At 42.3% G+C, this 22,426-nt stretch overlaps 2 long non-coding RNA genes across 3 annotated transcripts in view; one reads left to right on the forward strand and one right to left on the reverse strand.

Moving 5' to 3' along the window:
• LOC142818726 (uncharacterized) overlaps window positions 1-10,528 on the forward strand; it is a 76,846-nt gene extending 66,318 nt beyond the window's left edge. The window contains exon 4 of the long non-coding RNA XR_012896343.1: window positions 10,206-10,528. This is a non-coding gene — a long non-coding RNA (uncharacterized LOC142818726). The remainder of the gene's footprint in view (window positions 1-10,205) is intronic.
• Window positions 1-22,426, reverse strand: part of LOC142818725 (uncharacterized) — a 136,070-nt gene that overhangs the window by 3,222 nt on the left and 110,422 nt on the right. For both annotated transcript variants that reach the window (XR_012896342.1, XR_012896341.1), the window contains exon 2: window positions 6,130-6,243. This is a non-coding gene — a long non-coding RNA (uncharacterized LOC142818725). The remainder of the gene's footprint in view (window positions 1-6,129; window positions 6,244-22,426) is intronic.

The raw sequence follows: 22,426 nt of genomic DNA on the forward strand, positions 1-22,426 counted from the left end.
GAGCTGTCTACACTGGCCCTTGAATTTCCGGAAAAGCAATGATGCTCTACTGTACAAAATCAGCCACTATTCCAGAAAAACTATTCTGCTCCCACTCGGGCATAAGTCCTTATTCCGGAACACTGTTCCAGAAAAGGGCCAGTGTAGACAGCCCAGTAGTCTTTTCCGGAAAAAAGCCCCGATCGCGAAAATGGCGATCGGGGCTCTTTTCCGGAAAAGCGCGTCTACATTGGCCACAGACGCTGTTCCGGAAAAAGGGCTTTTCCGGAAAAGCAGCCTGCCAATGTAGACGCTCCTTTTCCGGAAAAACTGAAAACGGAATAGTATTCCATTTTAAGCATTTCCGGAAATTCATGCCAGTGTAGACACAGCCTAATAGTCTACAATGAATACACAATCTTAATTTTACTGAGGGTATGTCTACACTACCCCGCTAGTTCGAACTAGCGGGGTAATGTATGCATACCGCACTTGCTAATGAAGCCCGGGATTTGAATTTCCCGGGCTTCATTAGCATAAGCGGGGAGCCGCCATTTTTAAATCCCCGCTGCTTCGAACCCCGTGTAGCGCGGCTACACGGGGCTCGAACTAGGTAGTTCGGACTAGGGTCCTATTCCGAACTACCGTTACTCCTCGTGAAACGAGGTGTACCGGTAGTTCGGAATAGGCACCCTAGTCCGAACTACCTAGTTCGAGCCCCGTGTAGCCGCGCTACACGGGGTTCGAAGCAGCGGGGATTTAAAAATGGCGGCTCCCCGCTTATGCTAATGAAGCCCGGGAAATTCAAATCCCGGGCTTCATTAGCAAGTGCGGTATGCATACATTACCCTCCTAGTTCGAACTAGGAGGGTAGTGTAGACATACCCTGAGTACTTGTGATTCTCTTTTTACAATTGCATTAAAACCTCTTACCAAATTGCAACACAATACAAATTCTCCTTGGGCACAGCGTTTTCGGGATCACAGGTCATAACATGGCAGAACAGTTGTTGCGGGTTGACTGACCTTTGCTAAGCAGCAAGCAACACTGACTCAACTGTATGACTGTCAACATCGGGGTACTGAGAATGACTGAACTGTCAGACTCCGACCCAAGCAGCAAACCCAGGCGGTGCTCTTTTGAAGCTCTGCCATGACACATTTTAACTGTATTTACATTCACAGCCATGCTCTGCATCTTACAAATATTTCAGAAAGTTAGCTTGTTTGTTTGTTTGTCTTGAAAGATCTCCGAAACGGTAAGAGTGAGAAACACAACATTTTGAACAGATACTACTGATTTCCTAACTTAAATAAATGGATTGGTTATATCTTGGAATCGGTTCCCCCAGAGCCCTAATTGTGCCCACTAATAATTAGCTTTTAGTAGCGACTGATCATAGGCATTTGCTGGATTCTTCTGTTAAGTGGGTTACATAAACTGCAACTACGAGATCTTTTCCCTATGATAAAAGAGAAAGTATTTCCAATAAAATATGTTATTTTAAAGTAATTTACGTAGTTAATTCACCACACCTTTTGTTATCAAGAAACGAGTTAAATGTAAATGCGTTTTGTAAGCACATCACAAGCTATTTTAATTTCTTAACGTAATATATGAGAAAAGCATTTCCAATAAAATACGCTATGTTAATGTAATTGACATAGTTCATTCATCACACCTTTTACTATATTTTCCCTGAGAGATGCTGGATATTTCTGCAAGTATGAAATAAATAATATAACTCAGCTTCTGACACGGCAACAATGAACTGTTTTACAATATTTGATACTTTTGTTTATAAGAGATAACATACTAATATATCTTTTTAAATAGAGAAAAAAATCACGTCTATCTAATTTTGTGCCCCTTAAAGTCTGGCATCCCTTAGGTGACCACCTAGTCAGTGGTGGTCCGTCCACAGGCACGAACTAGGCAGTCGCCCAGGGTGCCAAATTAAATGTCTTTTGAGGGGTTTGGAGGCGGGGGCGCCGATCGCGCATTTTGCGTAGGGTGCCAGTTGCCGGCAGCTCATCTAGGGCTGCTTCTGCACCTAGTTTGCCTGTATGATCAGACCACTCCTAACTGGTGCAATTCTCTTGAAAGGAGAGAAACATTTGTCAAACTCATTGTATCTACCAAGGCAAATTCTTTGCCATCAGAATGATTTTAGCAGATGGGTGTACAGCAAAGAAGGAAGATTTCATTCCTGAAACTGAGAGCTGGGCTAAACCTATATAGATCTGAGGGAAATAAAGAAGAGAGATGAAAAGCTACACAAGATAGGTACTACTTCCTCTGCCTACTTCCTTCTTTATTACAAGAGTTCAAACTCAAGAAGTCAGTAGACACATTCGGATTGATTCCTGGATTCTAAGAGTAAAAATGGTCTTCATTCTGAAAGTAAAAATGATTTTCATAATGGATCTTTTATACAGATCCCTTTTCTCCATAATGTACATTTATGTGCCTGAATACATATACATGAGTACCTTTATTCACAAAACTAATCCCACTGAATTTAATAGGCCTGCTCATGTATTCAAATTTATTTCACATTTGTGTATGTTTATAGGAACAGGGCTTATGTTTTGAAGACATTTTTGGTGTTTAAGTGAGCTAAATAAATACTGCAAAGAAAGCCCACAAATATTTGTATATTTTTAATGCATTTTCCTTTAATGTGTACACATCATTTTATGTTCACATTCCACTTATAGTCTCATGAAAGAAATTTGGGCTCCAGTGAATTATTGTGTGTGTCTGTTCTACTTTTTGTTGTTGAATCATACTTCTTAGAAATATTGTCCATTTAGACAAAGCTAGGTAGGGAGATGGATCCTAAGTAGATCTGGCACAGGAGTGAAGGGGATTTTTGTTTTTGTTTTGTTTTATGTTGGATATAGGGTTGTTTTAAAGCCATTATTAACTTAACTTTATAATTGAAAAATTATACACTGTGCATTCAGACATGTTTGCTTGTTCAGTATGGATATGTCTACACAGCACCCTAAACTCGAAATAAGACACGTAATTTGCGCTACACAAATTGCCTATTTTATTTCGATTGAATTTTGAAACCAATTTTTGAAATACCACACTGTTTTGACACATCCCTTAATCCTTGTGGAACAAGGGTTACAGGGATGCCAAAATAGCACGCTCTCGAAATAGCGGGCGCATTCAAAATCGTGATCCCAAAATAGCCACACTGTGTATGTAGACGTATGCTATTGTGGGCATAGACAAGTTTAAGTGATTGTGGGGACATAAGTGATTGTGCTGGATATACACTGCAACCGGACTGACTGGGAAAAAGGTCCATCCAAATGAATTTGAAGGAAGGGGTTTGATCAGAAAATAGTCTGGTTGATGATGGCTGAGTGCACTGGGCACTCACAAGCCTGATTGGTTGATTGGGGCAAGTGAACAAAAGCCTGAGGTTTTGACTCACAAGGCCAGGAAATGAAAAGTTAAGTCTCTTGCCAATGCATCTATACTCTCTACTCCTCTACCACACACTTTCCTATTACAACAACTGACATCGCAGGCCACCTACTGCAGCTTTAATTCTCAGGAATGCCACCCTTTTATCACCTCCAGGAAGGTGTTTAATGTACATACCATTACCAAACCACCCAGATCCAACACATTCAACTACTGCACCAACCAGACACAACTACTAGCATTATGGGATGGGGAGGGAGGAAGTAACCCGCTAAAAAGCTGCATGCAGAACAGTGAAAAGGTTGTTGTGATATGTGGCCTGTGGTACCGCCAGGAATGATAGCTTTGGTAATGGTAAAATACGTGCTTCTGGGTAGCAAAGCTGCTACTATTAAGGAGCTTAATTTTTTTTCATTTATTTGCTCTCTGTCAAGTATGGGCTGTGTGCATAGTAACCCTAATGGCTTCACAAGGAAATGTTTTAATGTAGAGAGAGAGAGATTCAAGCCACGAATTTTGGATTTGGATCAAGATTTGAGTATCCCTAAAGTTCAAGGTCTTCCATGCCAGATTTTCCGGTCAGAGATATCTCTAAAATGAGAATGTTTTTGTAGTCATCTTTATGCAACAGACTGTAGTTAGTGTATCGAATCTGACTTTACAGAATGTTTAGGAGAATTAATGTGCAGATGCAAATCATGACTATTTAGGAGTGTTAGATACATATGAGAGACAGGGACTGGTTTGAGGCTACATCTAGACTGCAGCTTCACTTCCAGTATCCCGGAAAACCTATGCTGCGTCTAAAGAACATGTCCACCTTTTCAGAAACATTTCCAAAAAAGCGGATGTGTTCTTTTGCCATCCCTATAAACCTCGTTTCACAAGGAAGAAGGGATGGCTCAAGAGAGAAGGTTTTTCCGAAATTTGGCACTGTGTAGATGCACCAAATTTCAGAAACGCTTCTTTTGAAAGAAAAGCAGAAAAAGATATACAAATTGCAGTATCTTTTTCTGACTTTTCTTTGTAGTGTAGCTATAGCCTGAGTCTAAAAACAGACAGAAGAGGTGGGATTGTCACTCTGAGTGTAGAGTTTGCTTTCTGCTTACTGTATACTGCTCGTGCAGTTTGTAATTCTTTTATTAGCAGTCTTGAAGTAAAATCCTGCTCAGGATATCTTCCAAATAAGCATAGAGGCTGTGTCTAGACTGCATCCCTTTTCCGTAAAAAGGATGCAAATTAGACATATCTCAATTGCAAATGAAGCCGGGATTTAAATCTCCTCACTTCATTAGCATAAAAATGGCTGCCGCTTTTTTCCGACTCGGAGCTTTGCTGGAAAAAAGTGCCAGTCTAGACGCGGATCTTTCGGAAAATAAAGCCTTTTCCGAAAGATCCCTTATCCCTCATTTTTCCGGCAAAGCTCTGAGCCGGAAAAAAGCGGCAGCCATTTTTATGCTAATGAAGCAGGGGGGGATTTACATCCCCGCTTCATTTGCAATTGCGATATGTCTAATTTGCATCCCTTTTCGGGATGCAGTCTAGACACAGCTAGAAAGTCTGATCTTAATTCTGTTAAATATATACAGGCAGTCCCCGGGTTACGTACAAGATAGGGACTGTAGGTTTGTTCTTAAGTTGAATTTGTATGTAAGTCGGAACTGGTACATATTATAGGGGAAACTCTACCCAAACATTTCTCCAGAGCTCAGTTTTATTCTCCCACACCTCACTTCCCTCAGTTCTCTATTCTCAAGCTGAGGTGTCTGCTGAGAAAAGCCGCTCCGCGTCTCCCTGGTCTGCTGTGGGGGGTGCTAGCTTCGTATCTCCTTGGTCTGCTGGGGGGAAGCAGCTAGTGCGGGATGGCCTCACCCCATTTGTAAGTAGGGATCCGATGTAAGTCGGATCCATGTAACCCGGGGACTGCCTGTATATAACTAAATCATAAACAAATAGTGTGTGTATCTATCTATCTATCTATCTATCAATCAATACAGCTCTATGCCATTGTACTTCTTTATCCTCTTTCCTTTGTTAGAAAACATGCAACACCAACATGCAGAACCAAATCTGGGCTCTCTGGAGCTTAGTGCATGAGCTGCTACCACATGAGCTACAAACCAGCTGGCTCTCAGCTAAGGCTGCAGAGCAAACTTATTTTCTTTCTGTAAATGGCCTAAGTGAACCATACCCAGCAGGTGTGTGGGTTACAAATATACCTATCAAAATTGTCATAGTAATGTATATTATTCTCCACTGTTTTTGTAGCTCTCTGTTCTGCACATTTTAAAAAATACCTCCTAACAATGTGTTTATGATTTAGAGAAAGACACTCTTACTTATCTCTCTGTATCTATGTATTTAGATAGATAGATTATTATTGAGAGATTGGGACTGATTTTCAGTTCTCAGAAGCAATTGGCAACCAATTTGTGAGAACATTTTTGTTCCTGTAAATGATTCCAGATGATCACTACTGTGGATGAATTTTACAGCACTTGGGGTTCAATCCTATAAAATGCTGAACAATTTATTTCAATTTCTATTGATCTCAGTGGGAACTGAGTTACTCACCGTGCCCACCAATTGCTCAGTATGTTGTAGGACCCAGCCCTATGACGTCTAACTATGTCATTTGTGTGAACATTGTCAAGTAGTTAAATACTACAAAAGGGAACTCCAACTCATTAAGGGATACAAACCTGGAGGCTGAATTAAGGCTCCGCTGGACATCAGGGCCATTGTCTCTTGTAATTTTTGTTGTCCTGTATTGTATGAGGTCGTCTTAAAATTTCTTTAATAAATGACAATAAAATCTAAAAGAATATTAGGAGGAATAAAAAGAGGTTAGAAATAAAATCATTATCTATTTGCATCTGTCAAATATAGTAGTCTTAAAACCTGACATTCTCAAATGGCAAAATCCTAGAATTAGTCTGTTGGAAAGAGAGAAGTCAGATAAAAGGTCAAAAATATTGTTTCCTTTCACTGAGAATACTTGTGATAAGACAAGGTAGAAAGTCCCAATTGCTTTGTCAGTCACCTCTTCCTTCCTGCCAAGCCAGGAGAAAAAAAGAAACATCCTCTCTCATAAACCTTTACTAAACAGCAGCACCCCCACACCATCAACCTTTTAAAGAGGAATGTGCCTAGACTGATAATGTGTAATAACAGATTATTATTTAAGAACAAAAGGTCACATGTAAAAGGGAAAATGAAATTTCAGAAGTCTGCCTTCTCCTAATACATCATGCCATATGGTCCTGTGTGCAAGAAATCTCTGTAGTCATGTTGCCTACTGAACTTGCTATCACTTACTCAGATAAGCAATCCTTACTTACTGAGCTGTTCTTACTGAAATCATAAGAACAGCCATACTGGGTCAGACCAAAGGTCCATCTAGCCCAGTATCCTGTCTGCCAACAGTGGCTAATACCAGATACCCCAAACGGAGGGAAAATAACAGGTAATCATCACATTATTCCTCTCCTGTCATCCATTTCCAGACAAACAGAGGCTAGAGACACCGTTCCTACTCATCCTGGCTAATAGCCATTGACGGACCTAACCTCCATGAGTCTTTCTAGCTCTTTTTTGAATGCTGTTAAAGTCCTAGTCCTCACAACATCCTCTTGCAAAGAGTTCCACAGGTTAACTATGCAGTGAGTGAAGAAAAACTTCCTTTTGTTTGTTTTAAACCTGCTGCCTATTAATTTCATTTGGTGACCCCTAGTTTTTATATTGTAGGAATAAGTAAATAACTTTTTCTTATTTACTTTTTTTTCCACACCAGTAATGATTTTATAGACTATCGTATCTCGTCTTTTTGTGAAAAGTCTAGAAGAAGAGTTGGTAGTGTCACACTTAGGTAAAAAACAGAAGCTACAGGAAGTGACTGCTGTCCTGATACCCTGCCCAAAGTGCTTCTGGGGGAGCTTTAAATGTGTTGCAGGCTCCAATCCATGTAGATGCGCTATTTCAATATAAATCTGCACTTTTTTTTATGGGGATTTGTAGTGTGGACGTGCTATTTTGAAACAAGCTATTTTGGAAGCTTTTTTCCAAAATAACTTATTTTAAAATAAGTGTGCAGTGTAGATATAGCCTTAGAGAGTCTGCCTCAGATTAATTTCGAGGCTTCTCTGTAGTATGGACACACTATTTTGAAATAGTTATTTTGTAAGTTATTTCGAAATAAGTTATTTTGAAATAATGTCCTAGTGTAGACATGCCCTAGGATAGCACATTCTTCAAGTTTGGGCTTTTGCAAAACTTTTTTCTTAGCATCAGAGCCATTTTTTTCTACTTGATTTATATTTTAACCATTAATCTCCAAAGCTGAATTCAAAATGTTTTTTCGACCAAAATGGAAGCTGGTGCCTCGCAAACAGTAAAGATTCATGTTTAGAAACAATTCTTACCACGCTTCTAGAATGACCAAGGAATAGAATAAAATAAAACAAAGCAGACAGCAGTGTCCAAGTCAAACAAAACCCCTCCTTACTTGAAGGTTAGAACATTTTGCGATCACATGATATGCTGCTATCATCCTTATTTATAAGCTTCTATAGTTTTTTGCTTGAATAAAAACTGCAAATGTGGCCATTAGGTATTAAAGACTTAATAAGAGTGTGATGAATAAATAAGCAAAGGTAACAGTCAAACAGTCATTTATGCACTTCTTATCACTCTCTGATAACTCCCTTTAGACACATGCTTGATGTGAAGCATGTGCTTAAAGGCTTTATTGGATCGGGACCAGAGCATACTTATAATCTTCCAAGGTTTAATATTTGAACCTATTATTTTGACTGTTCAATTTTGAGAGGAGTAACTGCTGCAGAATTATTCTCAATATAATGCCTTTGAAAAGAACCACTAGGTCTTTAAAACTCGCAGTTGAGCAAACACAGAGACAGGTAGAAGGAACTTACTTTAGAATCTGAAGGAGTTTAACTAAATAACAGTAGGGTTCCAGGAGTCTCCACTATTCCATTAAGAAAACAGCAGCATCTGCCAAGTGGGAATAAAGTGGGGGACTTTTGGGGCAGGGGGATTTATTTAACCTAACGCCAATAAGTGAGAAGTGGTATTAAAGTCCCTAATTTGGAAGGAACTTCTTGTGGGTATTTCTATGCAAGTGCAGGATTTTCCCTTACACTCTAAGGGTATGTCTACACTACCACCCGAGTTTGAACTAGGGTGGTAGTGTAGACATACCCTAAGTTCTACTGCTTTCCCCAAAGCAGAATTTCTCAAACTGGGGTCCGCAGACCCCTGGGGGTCCACAAGTGTACTCCAAGGGGTTCTCTTGTCCCATTGATCCACTCCTCCCCTTTGCTCCCTGGACTCCTCCTCTCCTGTCAGAACAGCTGTTCCGTGGTGCGCAGGAGGCACTGGGAGCAAGGAGGAGAAGTGGAGAGACAGTACAGTTGGGGGATGGAGCAGAAAGAGGCTGGTAAGAGAAGGGGCAGGAATGGACTGGGGATAGTATGAGGTGGGGCAGGGTGGGGCATTGGAGAAGAGGTGGAGTGGGGATAGGGCCTAGGGCTAAGATAGGGCTTGAGGGACCATGAAAATTTTTAAATCAGGTTGCTAAAGTCTGAAAACCGCTGGCTCAGTCCAATTGTAAATGAATCAAGCCACACAATTTACCATTTCTTTTAGGAGATGATCTCACAGCCAACTAGATCTCAGCAAAAAGTAGCTTTAGATAATATTTCACTTCTGTTATTTCATTCCATTACTCACATTTATACTCCACTAGGGCATCCGGAGAAACAGAGGTGGGAAAATAAGGGGTCTCTGACTAATGTGAACATTTTTCAATTCCATCTGGCTGAAAAGCTTTCTCAGCCTTTTGATTTTCCATGCTAAATGGAAGCACTAAAAGCCCAGAGATGTGGAGGACAAACATACTGATGTTTCCACAAAACATAAATGTCAAATGTATTTATGGCCCAGAAATACATACTGCATGTAAGAAACCTAATTAAGCTCCCAAAGTCATCACTTACTCACTGTTACTTGTGTCTTTCAAAAACATTTTGAATGTTTTACTTTTAACATGGCAGAGACCACTTATAATATTTTAAAAGACTTCTAATAATATCCATCTTTATTATGGGGGTTTTCTTTTATTCTTTAATCTACGGGGGGGGGGGGGAATGTGTAGATGCACTTAGGAAACATTCTTGTGTCTTCCCTATTCCCTCAGACCAGAGTAGGCCAATTAATAACAGGACCGTAATTGGGTGTATGAACCCCGCACAGGTGAAGCAAGGGTTAACCAGGTGCTCTGAACACAGGAGGTCATGCCCTGCTGCCCCCGCCTTTCCAGCATGCTCCCTCAAAAGGGAGCAGCTCAGCTTTAGTCTTTTGGACAGGGCAGGAGAGTAGTTGGATCTTGCAACCTCTTGCAGAAAAGCTGCCAAGGCTCCCAGACCCTATGGTCAAGCTGCTGCAAACCTTTCATCCAGGGGGCTTGAAGATCCCTGGAGAGTAGCCTGAGAGATCTTTGAGGGAGACCCCAAGACAGACTGGTGGCCTCTGCAGAGAATCCAAAGCCAGGGTAGGAAGTGGCCCAGGGAGATGGCACAGGAGTGCCTGTCTTCTAGACCCTGCCCAATTCGGGTAAGTAGATATCCCGATTTATAGACAGCCCCAATATGGGAGGCTTTGTCTTATATAAGTGCCTATTACCCCCACTCCCGTTCCGATTTTTCGCACTTGATACCTATCACTCTGCACAATGAATTCTTGTTTCATTTGACCCTAGATTGGAGCAGGGAAAGCCTAGGTTCCCCTTTCTCCAGCTGATGTCTCTTGCCACTGGGCAACAGAGCCACTAAATCCTACCACTACACCAGGCAGCCACTGGCTCTCTCTCTTGGATTCAATACCTCCTTTGACCAACATAATTCCTGGCAGAGAATAATGGTATACTGTCATTATTCAGAGCTGGAGACACCGTGAAAATTTAATTGACTGCTGGCGTCCTGAAGAAAGCCATGTCTGAAACCTTTTCTGAAAAAGGTATATGCTTATGAAAAATGTGCCTCTATTATGCATGATGAGTAGCTACTAGCTATTCTAAGGGAGATTAAGCTAGTTTTTCACTGTCATGTTTTACATGTGGAGGATGCTAAAGGCCATGCATAAATCATTTCCAAATTGAGCTGTTTATCTATAAATGCAGAACAAATTTAATTAATGATTAATAGTGATCAGAGCACTTTCTATGTACAGTAACAGTGCATAGTTTCATTCTCCAAACATTGTAAGCCATTGGTTTGAGCACTCGCGTTCTAATAGCTGTAATGACTGCACAGTCTACTTCACTAAGGAGAACAGTTAAGCCTCAGAACGTGGGGGACTCGCATGCACCTACATACATACATTCATTTGTAAAAGTGTATCTACCAATATCTGCCTCTGCCCACACCCACAAAAATATGGGCTGCATTATCATCTGCCCTGGCAGGAACACACAAGACATCGCCCTGCACAATGGCCCACACAAGGGATGTTCACAAAGGCTGTCACTGTGAGAATGAGTAGGGACTGTTTGCCCTTTGTGCCTTAGAGGTCAATCCATTTGGAAAATTCTCAGACTGAGACCCTCCCCCCCCCCAGGAGTCTCCGCTGGCTCCCAAAGCAAGGTCCATGTGTCAGGAGATGCAATCTCTCCTAGTGCTTCTTTAGGGAATGTGTAGCTCCAAAGTGACTCTAGACTAGGACTGTTCAATTTTTACAATTAATCTAGCCCTATATGTGCCAGGTTTTGTGCCTGTTTACACCAGTATAAATTGAAGGTAAAGCTGTTCCAGACATGCAATGTAGTTGTAGCCATATCACTCCCAGGCTACGTCTACACTGGCCCCTTTTTCGAAAGGGGCATGCTAATTTTAAACTTCGGAATAGGGAAATCCGCGGGGGATTTAAATATCCCCCGCGGGATTTAAATAAAGATGTCCGCCGCTTTTTTCCGGCTTGGGGAAAAGCCGGAAAAAAGCGTCTAGACTGGCCCGATCCTCCGGAATAAAGCCCTATTCCAGAGGATCTCTTATTCCTACTTTGAAGTAGGAATAAGAGATCCTCTGGAATAGGGCTTTATTCCGGAGGATCGGGCCAGTCTAGACGCTTTTTTCCGGCTTTTCCCCAAGCCGGAAAAAAGCGGCGGACATCTTTATTTAAATCCCGCGGGGGATATTTAAATCCCCCGCGGATTTCCCTATTCCGAAGTTTAAAATTAGCATGCCCCTTTCGAAAAAGGGGCCAGTGTAGACGTAGCCCCAGGGTGTTAGAGAGATAAGATAGGTTAGATAATATCTTTTATTTGACCAAGTTCTGTGGTACTTTTGAACCATACACAAGAAGAGCTTCACCATGCAAGTTAGTCCAATAAAAGGTTTACCTCATCTACCTTTCTCTCTTCCAGAAGGGTGATTACCAATGTACACTGGGGTACCAAACTGCTTACACCACCACACTGAAAAACCAATTATTTGCTCAACTCTAGTTATGAAGACCCAACACCTTCCAGGATGGAGCCCTAGATTAGTTTCCCTCAGTGGCAATTTTTAAATGAAGACTTAGGCCATGTCTACACTACACTTATGTCAGCAAAACTGTTGGGAAAAAAGACCCACCCCCGAATGATGTGAATTTTGCTGGCACAAACACGTGCTGGCAGGAGATTCTCTTCTACTACTGCTCATTGTGTTGGTTTTATGATGTTGATGAGAGAATTCTCAGCCATCATTGTAACATGGCTACACACGTGATCTTACAGCAATGCAGCTGTATTGGTACATCAGTGCCGCTGTACACTTGTAAGCATAAATGTGTGCTGGATGTTTTCTGCAGATATGCTATAGTTCAAACAGGAACTGATTGGGGTAAGGAAACTCTATGACCTGTATTTTGCAAGAGGTCAGTGTAGTTGATCACAGTGGTCTCAGAATCTGCAGATTTGGTTGCTGTAGAGGTTCCCAACCATCAGTCCATGGACCAGTGCCGGTCCGCAAACTGCTGGCTGCCGGACCACCATGGTCTGGGGGCATGGAGCTGTTGGGAGAGGCATTGGGAGCTGTTAGGAGAGGTGTGTCCTGCTCCACCTCTCAGCCAACCAGCACTGGACATGGGTGGGGTCTCCTCCCATGTGCAGAAGAGCGGTTCGCTGTGTGGCAGGAGGGCTGCATGGAACCCAGCATAGTGGCCTTAGAGAAGCCATGACCTGGGCAGCAGCACTAACTGGTCACTGCGAGGCAATGCAGGTATAGATGAGGGGGGCAGGGCAGACACTGAGGGCTCTGGGGGTGGAGACTTTAAGAGGTGGGGGGCTGGCATTGAGGGGCTCTGGGAGCAAAGCTAATACTGGGGGGCTCTGAGGGCAGGGGCTAGTACTGGGGAGCTCTAAGGGGTGGGGGACTGGCACTGGGGCATCCTGAGTGGGGAGCTGGCATTGGGGGAGCTCTGGGAGTGGGGCTAGTAGTGGGGGGAACTATGAGGGCATGGCAGGCACTGGGGAGCATTGGGAATGGGGCTAATATTGGGGACTGGGGACTGGCACTGGGGAAGGTTCTGGGGGCGTTGGGTGCATGAGCTACCACAAACAGCCAGCTTCAGCTCTGGCAGCCACCTGACACATGGCCACTGCCAGAGCTGAAGCCAGCTGTCCATGGCGGCTCTGGGGGCCGGGGCTTTTGGTGGACCAGTAACATTTATTTGCACATTTATTATTTGTGTAATAAATATGCAAATGAATGTTGATGGTCCAATAAAAGTTTGTGAATGGGTTTGCCAGTCTGCAGTTTAAAAAAGTTGGGAACCATTGTTGTAGAGAATCCAACAGCATTTCCTTTTGGAGAACTCTCCTCTCCTCTCCTCTCCTCTCCTCTCCTCTCCTCTCCTCTGCTAACTATAACATGGAGCAAGCTCATGAATGAATCTGGCGTGGGTCAATAATCCTCTGTCTTTGGGATAAATGAAATCTCTGTGGATGCACTGAAAACAACACACTCTGTGGCAGCCCTTCCACAATGGACATACTAAAGCCTCGTACCTTGGCATCACTCCTAAAAAGGTGCTTGTAGGAGATGCTGCCTCTGAGGGTCGCTTCATCAAGTCAGTCTCTGGTTGTAACAGCTTATAGAACATTTAACAAGGAAAGTGCTGAAAACCTCTTTGCTTCAGGGCTAAGAGGTGCCTACCATCCCTACAGGCATTGCAGAGGATCCCTGTTTGGAGAATGGCAGCAGGCTGAGGGCTTCTGTCTCCAGTGAGTTACTGCTCAGCAAATGACTGTGTGACTCTACAGCACACCAGCTTTGCATGCGGCAACTCGTCATGTAAGCCCTGATACAGCCTAATGGAAGTCCTAAGTTTTGTACTGGAGCAGTGACCACAGAGCAAGTTACTGCTCAGCTAACTGGTACACTGTAGATTCACACACTGGCTTATGGTGCAATAACTTACCAAGGAGACCAGCCCTGAAAAAACTCTTTGACAGCATTAGTTTAGTTGGAGAGCCCACTTGAAATGGGAACAGGCTTTTTCCTCAAAGGAAAGAGACTAGAATTAGTCAAAAACAGGATAAAAACAAAAAAAACTTTAAAACTTTATTTTGATTGCTCTAGTCTTAAGTTTGTGGCCAATAGTGACCTTGTCTTACACTGTGGCACTTGGGTGGTGAACATGGGCCTACCAAGTCACACTGCTAGTCACACTTTCTCCAAGCAGTGCTTTCACTGCAAGGTCTTTCAAAGGATGAGAAAAACTCTGGCTGGCACAGGTACCCCAGCACACATTCTGGGAACACAGAAAGTAGAGAGCCAAATCTCCCCTTATTTCTACCTTTCTCTTCCATTTAAGTGCTCTCAGATATGTTAGAACAAGGCATGCTTTGACAGCTAGTAGAATGCCTTTCACCATAAAATATTAATTATGGGCTATCTGAGCATAGATTTGTAAGTATATAAAATCAGATGGGACCTTTAGATCATCTAATCTGACCTCCCATATAATATACAACCCATAGAATTTTATCCTGTTACTTGAGAACCGAGCTGAAAAAGCTTGTGCTTTGCGTAATGCATATCCCCCTGAAAGGCATCCAGTCTTGATCAGAAGACTTCAAGAGAAGAAGGACTCAACACTTTTGAAGGTCCTTAAGAGATTTAGGTACCCAGTTCTTTTAATTCTCTTAGGCTACATCGACACTGCTGTGCTATTTTGGGATACTGGAGGTATCCCGAAATAGCTATTCCGTGTCTTTTGAGCGCACCCATTATTTCGAAATATAACTGGCTCGCTATTCTGATGTCTCTTTAAACCTCATTCCACGAGGAGTAAGGGACGTTTTGGAATATTGATTTATTTCAAAATAAGTACTGTGTAGACAGCACCAAATTATGAAATAAACTATAATAACATCGAAATAAGAGATGCAATTTGCATAGCTCAAACTGCATATCTTATTTTGACCTCCAGTGCAGTGTAGACACACCCTAAGGCTCCTTTGAACATCTCAGCCAGGCTATGACTGTTGTGTACTAAAGCCTTTTAGGGCTGATATATTGCCATCAGCAGTGCCATGTGGCTCAGTATTGGGTTTGTTTGGATTTTCTTTTTCCTTCACTGACAAGCTTTTCTAAAGCGCTTAGTGTGAAGACAAAGATGATGTCAGGTTCCAGAGCACTTTCAACAGGATTTATTTTTAAATCACATCTATAAAGGTTGATGTGCCTTGCTCAGTTTCTCTGTATCATACCTGTTGGAGGCAAAGGAGGAGCAAGGGGAGAGTTAAAATGGTGGTTGTTCTTTCTTACCTGTTAATGTTATTTGGTTCCCTAAACCAAGAGTGTTGTCTGTTAACCCCCTATCCCTTCCCTGAGTGAGTGCCGAAGAATGTCTGAGGTAAACAACAGGAGTAAACAACAATGCACATGGCCCCAGCAGGGAGTGCACACGGCCCCAAGAGGCCCAGACTCAGAGGCTGAATGTGGCTGATCCGTAAAGAAGAGAGGGACAGAGACACAGTGAAATGCAGGACAATATAGCACTTTAAAGACTAACAAGATGGTTTATTAGATGATGAGCTTTCGTGGGCCAGACCCACTTCCTCAGATCAAATAGTGGAAGAAAATAGTCACAACCATATATACCAAAGGATACAATTAAAAAAATGAACACATATGAAAAGGACAAATCACATTGGAGAACAGGAGGGGGATGCAAGGGGGGGGGGAGGAAGGAAGGTAAGTGTCTGTGAATTGATGATATTAGAGGTGGGGAGAGTGGGATGTTTGTGAGTTAATGGTTTTAGAGGTGATAATTGAGGAAGCTATCTTGGTAATGGGTGAGATAGTTCAAGTGTTTGTTCATTCCTTTTTGGAGAGTGTTGAATTTTAACATGAATGACAGTTCAGAGGATTCCCTTTCAAGTGCAGATGTAAAAGGTCTTTGTAGCAGAATGCAGGTGAAGTCAAGTCATTGAGAGAGAGTCCTTTCTGGTTAAAATGGCAAGAAACTGTTTTTTCTTTGTGATCTTGTCTGATATCTGTTTTGTGGGTATTAATCCTTTGGCGAAGTGTCTGAGATGTTTGTCGAATGTACATAGCAGACGGATACTTTCGGCACATGATAGCATAGATTATATTTCTGGATGCGCAGGAATATGTGTTCTTGATCTTATAACTCACTTGGATAGGTCCAATAATGGTATCAGCAGAATGAATATGTGGACAAAGCTGGCAACGGGGTTTGTTGCAAGGGAAGGTACCAGGGTTGGTATTAGTGTGGTATGTCCTGTGGTTGTTGGTAAGAATCATCTTGAGGTTAGGTGGTTGTCTATAGGAGACACAGTGGGTTGACCATCAAGTGGAGCCTCCCAGAACACCCTCTGCTCAGATCACCCGGCCAGCGGACCAGCTTAGGAGTCAACTTGGGAAGATCAAACAATATGAACTGCCTTCTGCTTGCCTTATCGTCCTGCCTGGGACTGTAAGTGTGATTGAGTGTACGAGTGAGATTCCCCTCGCTTCCCAGTTTTAGTTGAATAAACAAATCCTTTACACTCCTATGTGGTGATCCCCTCTCCTTAGTGTTTAAAGCAGTTGCAATCCACATCCCCTTGCAACAATACCTGCTTCTGATTCCCCCACCTGTGCTTCTAATCAGTTTTCCAGATATTGGTAAGGATTCTCTGCAGCACTCCAAGAAGTTAGCAGCAGCCCTGGGAGTCATTCCAATTTGCTCTGCCAAATAGACATCCTGAGCATTAAAACTTGCGGTCTAGGATTACTGTCAGCGAAGATTTAGACTCATATACTCATGTGGTCCAGAAGCTGAGATGACACTGAAGGTATCTAGACACGTATGTGCCAGTTTAGCAGGATTCTGGGGGTGCACGGAAAACAGCTCTGGTAGGTTTTAAAATATGTTTTATGTAAGGATTTAAAAGTACCCCATGCATGAGAGGCAGTGTGTTCCAGTGCACAAGGGCATCAGACTAAAAGTCAAGAGGGCTTGTGTAGTGGGGAGGCAATCCCACTCTGGCCAGATGAATTAAAGCAGTCTGGAGAGAGCATGTGCAGAGCCCCAGCCAATGGGCAAGAGGCTTATAAGGCACCAATGAGAAGGTAGCTTGCTGGGGCAGCCCTGGTTATAAGGAACTGCTCAGCAGAGCAGATAGCAGTTGGGTCCTGAACAGGGAAGACAGCCTTTGTGCCCTCTCCCTTTGTGCCATCAGTTTCCCCACCTGTAAAGTGGAAAGCAACTTGAAAACTGCAGTATGGGTGAGATTCTCCTGTGGTGAGGAGAGAGACACAGAGGAGGGGCTGTACTGGGCGGTTTCCTGAACACCCTTCATACTCAGACCCATTTAGTCCAGGGTAGAAGAGCTAGAGTTGCAGCCACTGGGGTCTGGAAAAGAACCACTTTCTGCAGACTGAATGGATTTCAGCCTGAGCTAAGTAGTAGTGTTCCTATGCATGGAGCTACTGACCAAGGTGATGGAATTTCCATATGAATTATTGGGCTCAAAGGTAAATACTCTGATTTGTGTGAAACCTTCTGGTCTTAAACTCTGTGCCTCTCTGAAAATCTATGAATCTCTGTGAAACTGGTGGTTACATTAATATCTACTAACCAGAACTAGGCAAATGATTCCCTGTGATGAATTTAGTCCGTTTTTCTATTCATGAGTTACTCACCAGAGGTATGTCTAGACTGTATCCCTCTGTCGGAAGTGCTGAGACAGCAAAACGTGGCAGCCATTTTATGCAAATTAGGCACGGGATATTTAAATCCCTGCCTCATTTGCAATGTTGACCTGCCTAATCTGCATCCCTCCGCTGACAGAGGGATGCAGTCTAGACATACCCCAAAAGGTAAAATTTAACTGATTTCTTTACTACTTAATAATTTCAGATGTGAATGTATTTCAACCTCTGGATTGCTCTCCGTGAGCTGTGTCTCATATACTCCCTTTTCATAAGAACTGGCTGGTTTCCTACGTTACATGATGAGGTTTCTGCCTGCTGATTGGATGATTCACAGATCTACAAAGGGCTTTCGGTATGTCCCCATGCCTATGCTTCCAGCATGAATGCTCATGCCTGTAAACATTCATGTAACTGTTTGCAACACTTTCTCTTTCAAACACTTTTGTGGACAGAAATTCACTCAGACAATTGTTCAGAGAAAGCAAATAAAAAGGTTCACTGATAGCAAATGTTAAGGTTTCATTCAGATATTCATAATTTATACATTGCACTATTCACCTAACACTAATACTACCGATGCAGAATTACTCTGCTGCTTTTTACAAGACTTCTACTTGACAAAAACTTCTGCACTGTAACATGTTAATCTTCCAAGTCCATAGATCTGAATAACAGATTTAAATGGAAGATAGTATTTAAATGTTGTTTTTAGGAACATTCAGAATACCAGGATGCTGACATTTGGAATAATAAGCCTAAATCTTTGCAGAGTGCACACATGATTTTGCTGCTCATTTTGATATGTGTATGTGTGGGCACGCACACATGCAGAAATCAGACAGTTTTGAATAAGTAGTGTGATGTACTTACAGTTTTGACTCTGATGCTGATGGTTTTACTGTACTCACTACTTCCTAAATGTTTCCTGGCAATTAACTGCATGCATGAAAATTCAATCATGCCAGCTGAATAAATAAGAGTTATCCCTGGAAAGATGTTCAGGTAAGTTCTCCATGAAGATAGATGCAGACTTTTCATGCCTATGTGTAATTTAGCATTCGTAGTTAAAAAGCCAGCCACAATAATCATTCGTCAATTTTACCCACACAAACAGTTCAGTATTGTAGTATGTACTTAATTTAGGAATAAAATGGTAATATTTACCAGTGTCACTTTCAGGGAAAATAATTACTTTCAGAGCACATATGTGTGTATACATACACACAAACATGTAGCATTCAATTGGCCTGGTTTCATATATTGAATAGAAAAGAGTTCATTGTAAAAATGTTTACATTTTGATTCCTATGAACCAGAGAAATCTTTGGCTTTTATTTGCATCATTAAATACATCAGATACATGAGATCATCTCTTTCCATTGCCCTGGACAAAAACTAAGGCACAGATCTTCAACTTGTGTCAATTGTCACAAATCCATGGGATTCACTGGGGCTGTCACAAGTTACACTGGTGGAGTTTCTCTCCCCAAAAGTGCTATAGTGTCCCTATCCATCTAGTTACTTCTTTTTATGCCAATCTTTTAATGGGGTTTGATGGACAGGCCTGGGTTCATCTTGATCCTGCCTCCAGCTTAGCATAGTGCTTCTTCCTTGTTTTCTTTTCCTGTGAATTTATTTGGTGATGCCTCCTTACTCTTCAGGCTATTTTTAATTTCCCTTTGTGCATGTGTGTGTATTTTAAAGGTAGCTTCTTATATATAGGTTTTTATAATGTCCAACACTTTGGTATCTGAAGACACCTAATTATCTCCCTATGTGAAGGAAAGAGAAAGGCAGCAAGTAGAGGAGAAAAGAGTACAATGTCCAAGTTGAGCAGTGATGACAAAGATAATAGAAATGTGATGGGATTATTTTCACAGTCGGCGCCCCTACCTGTGTCTCTCTGTACGACCTCTGTAATAGAAATAGATAATCAACTGACAAATTTTTTTCTCCAGATCTGTAAATCTGCCACAGTTGATGGCAAGGTTTCTCTACATACTGTACTTAATGCAGTTCAGCCTCTGGGGGGGGGGGGGAATATGATTCATTTGATTCAAAGTTAGATGCCGTTACACTTGGAAGGACTACACTGCATTCTCCTGGAGAGTCTGCTAATAAATCTCATGGGCTTTTGCGATAAGGTGATGGAATCACAAGCTCAAGCCGAGCACTTGAAATCACTAACAGAGGCATTGATTGAAAACACCAATACTGCAAGAAGAATGTGAGACTGTAAAATTTAGCAGTGTCATGCAATATTCATATTCTGAGTATTCCTGATAGCATAAACGGAAATGGGCTAACTGGTGGGGTTTCTGGTAAGTGAACTCACTTCCTGATTTCCCCCTCACCCTTTTTCTAAGTGGTTTGTGTATTTCAGTCTGGTCTTCTCTAAATAGTACTGTAACTGTTTGTGTTCTCAACCCCGGGGAAAATTCCCTAAATCAAACACACACACTTCTCAACCTGAGAATAACAGCCCTGAGGTGGGTCTCCGGCAGGGTAGCAGCAACAGTGTATGGTGTCAGGGCCAGCTAACTGGCATTCTATTTATTGAGCTGGAACCAAGAAGACAGGGAAGTTCAAAGCCCAGCTCCTTAGAATTAGTGAAGGATCCAGCCCCGGTCATGGCAGAGCAAGCTGTTCCACCCATTCCCAGAAGCCAGGGACAGTGAAGTTTCCCCAAAATGTGCAAAGAGACTAGAGGGCAAAGTACCATCTCTACAGCTAGAAATGGTTTGAAGTGCTGAGGGAACTGAATATGAATTCCCATGAGCAGAAAAGTTGGAAGCCACTGATCATTATCCATCCTCTCTATTTCCCAAATGTGCTGCTGTCAGAATAAAACATGAGAGAAGACACCTGGAGTAGAATAATGGTAAAGATGACTGGGCCTTGTTCCAGCAAAAAAGAGGACAAAGTGATTTCCCTATGCAGGAGAAATGAGTGTGAGACAAGGTTTCAAAAAGGAGATATGCTGTGTATTGGATAAGTCAAGGTAATTAGGAAAGTGACTGGGCTTCAGAAGAAGTAGGCACGTTAGGTGCGACAGGATATTAATTTGTGAGCTGCAGGATAAAACCTTATGCCCACAAAGAAAGAAAATTGCACAAGTGATTGAATCACCAAAGCATAAGAAACAGTTTGGATCCAAAGTCTGAAAGCATAAATGAACAATCATGGGAAATTATAAAAGGCATCCTGGGGTAGTAGGAAAAAGCAAACCCAGAAGTGTACAGGCTGTGAAAGGGGCTTGAATGTCACATGTAGGATGCTGATTCCCCCTCCCCCATTCTGAGCTGGATAATTATTATTTGATCTCCAAAGAAAGCTGCTTGTTGCTTTCATAACAATAGGAAATGTAAGAGAGAGAGGGAAAAAAATCTCCTTACGAGTTTTCATTGAGCTTCATGCTTTAAAATCCTGATCGCTCATGTAGACAGAAACAAATGGAGACATTCCAATCCAAAATGGGATAGGAGGTAGGTAAAATAGTAAAGGGGCGGCATAGCTGCCTTCCCAAACATATAGCAACAGCATGAAATACTTCACTGTAAGGCCTTGCTTTAGTACATGATTTCCCTATAGATAGCCCCCCAGGTTACACTAAGATACAATGGTAGAATGAGCTGATGAAAGCTTCTGTATCTGCTGCTATGTCTGGGTTTTTTAGATAAACCTAGGATTTGGGATGTCTATCCAGCATCTTTTGTCAGCAGTCAATTCATCTTATTTATACTCCTGTCTGTGGTGTTCTATTCTCCTGTGTGTGTTGTTCTATACCAACCTGTTGACTAAGTACCAGGAGGATAGCAATGTACCCAGGCTCCAATCAGTATGTACCCTAATTAATTTCTTCTCCAAAACCCACTGTTTGTGACTATGGGCCCAGACATGAAGTTTTTGCACAAGGTCAGACCTTGGTCCCACAAGCAGAGCTTGAGTTATAAGGCTTTGCCTGTAAAATCCACTGTATGCAGAGTGGGTGAATATTCTTCTCTCCTCCCCAGCCAGCAAGTGAAACAAGGGCACATTCACGTCCAGGGAAACATAGAGTGCATTAGCTGCTGCTTGCTCTAATTCTAGGGACTGGAACAGTGTACAAATGCTTAGCATGGAGCTGTTGATTATATTGGTTTTTTCCTACTGAGTCACAGAGAGTTTGTATTTAACAACCACACTAACTCAGCTGTGGGAGCTTGCTAGGGGTCACTGTGCTGCTGCCTGCTACCCAGAACGCTGCCTTCCAAAACAGAGCGCAAGCACACCTCACAGCCTTAGTGATTCCATGCCTTGGTAACACTGTGCTGCAGTACATTCCCCCTTCAAGGGTGAGTAGCATCAAGCAGGCGCTGAAATCCACAGCACAGCACACAGCTCCACCACACAAGTATCACTGCATTCCAGCCCGACTACACAGCAGAAACACTGCACTTCCCACTGTATTTTGGACTTTGCAAACTCATGTAATGGAGGAGGGCCTGTCCATCAGTGTGAAAGACCCTTTAATGCAAGCTTATGATTGGCAGTAATTTATGTTGGAATATATGAAAAAAACTACCCTTTTTTTTCCCCAGCAGCAGAACTGGTAAGAAAAGTGTAGGTTTCACTATAAAGTGAGCAGAGAGCAGTAGTGGCTGATGAGCCTTTCCAAGATGGGCTATATATGGAGCCTGAGCAGAGGCTGAAGGTGTCTCACAGAGCTAGCACTGAGAGACTCTGGAAGGAGAAAGCTCCAACAGGGTTAGTTTGTTTATGTGAGGAGTGT

The sequence above is a fragment of the Pelodiscus sinensis genome, chromosome 17, assembly GCF_049634645.1.
Source record: "Pelodiscus sinensis isolate JC-2024 chromosome 17, ASM4963464v1, whole genome shotgun sequence".
NCBI classification, from domain to species: Eukaryota; Metazoa; Chordata; order Testudines; family Trionychidae; genus Pelodiscus; species Pelodiscus sinensis.